This window comes from Galeopterus variegatus, unplaced genomic scaffold (genome assembly GCF_000696425.1).
Source record: "Galeopterus variegatus unplaced genomic scaffold, G_variegatus-3.0.2 Scaffold84, whole genome shotgun sequence".
Lineage (NCBI taxonomy): Eukaryota > Metazoa > Chordata > Mammalia > Dermoptera > Cynocephalidae > Galeopterus > Galeopterus variegatus.
Genome location: NW_007726195.1, coordinates 459,578 through 463,637, shown reverse-complemented (window position 1 = coordinate 463,637; position 4,060 = coordinate 459,578).

Here is a 4,060-nt window from a genome sequence, read left to right as displayed (position 1 = left end):
TAGGGGGGGGGGGGGGGGGAAGCATATGGATGTAGATGGTGTCGTGGCTCAAGGGAAGGGATGATAAAAGTCTCCGTAAAAGAGAGGTATGTGGGTTCGTAAGTCGCTGCCTGCTCCCGAAGGGGCTGCTGCGCGGGGCTCCGGGTCGGGTCCGCAGCGACAGTGGCGAGCGCGCGTCTGCTGCTCCTGTGAGCGCGGTGGGGACACCGTGACCCTCGTGGGGCTGCAGCGCGAGGGGAAGCGTCAGACTCCAGCTCCACGGTCATCCTGTCTCAGAACAGACGCACATTCTCTTTGCCTTACAGAATTGAAGCTATCCTTCCAGGGTGTCTGACAACAGTCTTCAAAAAGGGAGGTGACACATGATCTGACGTATGAGTAACTAAGAGCATGTAGAAGTCTGCAAAGCGGAAGGAGAGGGGACAAAATACAGGTGCGGCCTCCAGAGCTCTGTCTGGCTCTCAGTAAAATCTTGCCTCATCCCTTCCACCTACCCGAACCACCACTACAATCTGCCGCAAAGACCCATGCCAGCGGGGAGCTCACATGCAGGGCCAAGCCCAGGACAGCCTCTGCTCCCGCTTATCAGAACCAGCCCGAGGTCAGGCCGCCCAAGCACCTGGCCCCTCTTCCTTTATGGCTCTGATCTGACCCAGTCTCCCTCCCTGCTGCCTCCCCTGCTGCAAACTCTCGCCATTCTGCCCTCTGGGTCTCATGGTTTGTCATCAGCAAAATCCCTTTTATCTTCAAGCTTTTCTTTAAATCACTGGTTTTCGAGCACGGGCCTGGATCGGCAGCGTGACATCACTCGGGGACTTGTTACTTCTCCATCCGCTGCCATCTGGACTTACTTTATGTCAGTTTGTTTAGAAATAAAAAGCAATATAGAAATAAAATTAATACAGGGGTCCAGAGAAGTGAGTGACTGTCATCTGGTGACTGCTACACCATCTCTCCTCAGTTGCTGAAGCACAGCTGCAAGGACACTCTTTCAAATCTGCAGGAGCAGCCTGTCTTGCCGCCTTGACGACTGTAGCGACCCGCCTCCTTCTTGCATATTAATTAAAAATCCCAGACTAAAACAGCAGAAGCCACCTTTTTTACCTTTTTTCTTCACTAACTTCTAATATCACCACACATACATACACACAACTCCTGAATCATCTTGTCTGAATTTCTTAGAACTGCAGTCATTTCTTGCTTAACCACTAGGATACATTCTAAGAAATGCATCGTTAGGCAACTTCATCGTTGTGCAAAGGTCACAGAGTGGACTTCACAAGCCTAGGTGGTATAGCCTACTGCACACCTAGGCTAGACGGCATCGCCATTATAATGTCGTGGGACCACTGCCATACATGAGGTCCATTATTGACGGAAACATCGTTATGAGGTGCATGACTGTATTTCTCTTTCCTCTTACCCTAAAACAATGATCTTCTTGTCTTTTTTTAAAATTTCACACATCAGTTAAAAAATGTTTAAGCAAAAACCTCTCAAATATGGGTTACCAAATGTGGGAAAGGAGGAGAGAGAGGGAGGTAAGGGAGGAATTGGTAAACGGACATGAAAAACAATTACATTTTATAATGCTGAACTTTAAAATAAAGCATTTATTTTTTAAAAATTCTCAAATATGTATATATAATAAAAGAATGTATACATATGGCTATAGCAACATATTTTATGTCATAAAACAAAAATTAAGAATAGAAAAAATTACAGATTAGGTAAAAATGGTTAAACAAAAAATGAAATATCTTCTTTATGCATCCCCATGACTCATCTTGTACAAATTACTTTGGAGACAGCAGCTTTGAAGGAATCAAGACATCGTGCAGGCCACGGTTCCACTTTGTTTCTCGACCTATTGCACAGGCAGCACCAGATGCACACGGACCCTCTGAATCCAACTTAAATTTTTGTACTGGTGAGACAGTAAATGTATAACCACAGATCACCAAGAAAAAAACCCAGTTTGAAGCATTTGTCAGTGTCGGTGGGGTAAATACTCCCACCGTGGTTGATTTCAAACTACCACATGACACCGCTGAACCTGGAGTTTGGGAAATGTGCATATCCATCTCTCACAAGCCAGTGTGAGCCCACCCCAACACTGGATTTTTGTGCCCAAAGTTTCTTGATTAAGGTTTATTTTTCAGTTAATTCCCTACCTTTAGGGAACTGGTTTTCTAATTAAGCATTTTCTAATTCACTTGCTACCTTTAATTTCTCAAAGCCCATACTATGGCTGGGGTGGATCCTTAGTCTCTCTGGCTTCAGTGGGGGCCCCCAGGAGCCAGCCAGGTCTGGGAGCCAGAGTCACCTGGGATTTGTCCACTTGGCAGGGAGGGAAGGGGAGAAAATTTCTCAAAGCCCATACTATGGCTGGGGTGGATCCTTAGTCTCTCTGGCTTCAGTGGGGGGCCCCAGGAGCCAGCCAGGTCTGGGAGCCAGAGTCACCTGGGATTTGTCCACTTGGCAGGGAGGGAAGGGGAGAAAGAGGCAGTGACCACCATGCCATGGAAATCCTCACCGCTCGGCCCTGTGTCAAAGACAAGGGCTTAAGCAAATTCACCCAGCCTACTCAAAGGTGAGCTGAAATTTAGTTCTCTCCAAAACCCATGCTCTTTAACTCCAACAGTATCTTCCTACCTGCCTCCCTGTTCCCCTCCTCACATGTAAACCCCCAGGCTGACAGTAGTGAGCACATAGGAGCTCTTGAACTTTTACAGCCAAGTGAAAGTAAAAAGTATTATCTAATATGAATATTTAGTAATGTAAATTGAGCACTAACTAGGTGTCAGGCACAGTTCCAAATGCTTTATAAGGTGGATACTATTAATATTCCCATTTTTCAGATGAGGAATTGGGTTTGGAGAGGTTAGACAGCTTGCCCGAGGTCACACGTCTGTAAGAAGTAAAATCTGGATTTGAACTGACCCAGGCTGATCCCAGAACCTATGTTCATTGAATCTCATATTCAACTGCCCATTCCCATTTTTCAGATGAGGAATTGGGTTTGGAGAGGTTAGACAGCTTGCCCGAGGTCACATGTCTGTAAGAAGTAAAATTTGGATTTGAACTGACCCAGCCTGATCCCAGAACCTATGTTCATTGAATCTCATATTCAACTGCCCACCTCTACTACTTGATGTCTTCAGGGTGTCTGGTACTGGGGTTGGAATCTGCCTGGGGTAGAGAACCCAGAGAAGTGTGTCCCTGTCTTCAAGATGCTTTCAAAAAGCTTACAGGCTCTTCAGGAAAGCAAGACTAATGCAAATGAAGTAATTAGAAAATCTTGGCAGACAGCCTGTAATTAGCTGTAAAGCAGTGTCCCCTATGGCTAAGAAAAGTGCTTCCTGGTGGAGGCCATGAGACCTAACCCCTGCCTCCAGAGCTATAATCACTCTTTTAAAAAATCAGAATCTAGGTCAGACGGCCGTCAGCCTGCATCGGGTAGTGTAATTCTCTCTCCCAAGGAATCCCACCTCACCAAATGTATCTCCATAAAATAGCTGTCTTAAGCTGTGCTGTATGCACAATCTTTCTATTTTATTCAGACTCATAAGTAAATATTTAACCGCTGTTTAAAAGTTTCTCGTTCTCAGGTGTCACAAAGGCCCTAAGTGTGGGCTCTGCCCTTTTGGCCCATCTTTTCCACTTAGTGGTATCAATTCTTCCAGTTTGCCCGCTGCGGTTCATCCTAAGTTGACAATGTGGATGAAAAACTAAATCCCTAGAACAAGAGGAACTTCGAAAGTCCAAGCTTGTTCTTTCACTCCTGTTGCTGTGGAACAAACTACCCCAAAACTTCGTGACTTAAAACAGCAACTTTTTAATTACCTTCCACAATTCCTGTAAGTGACGAATGCTTGGCTGGGTGATGCATTAGTTTGCTAGGGCTGCCTCACAAAGCAGTACAGGCTACACAGTAACGTAACACAAACAGCTGAGGGTCATCAGAAGGCTCCTTGTCCAGGCCGTTTCCCGGCCAGTGGTGAGAGCAGCAGGGTGCTGGGTGAGCGGCAGGCTGGGTGCCACCCCTTCTTTCTTAGGC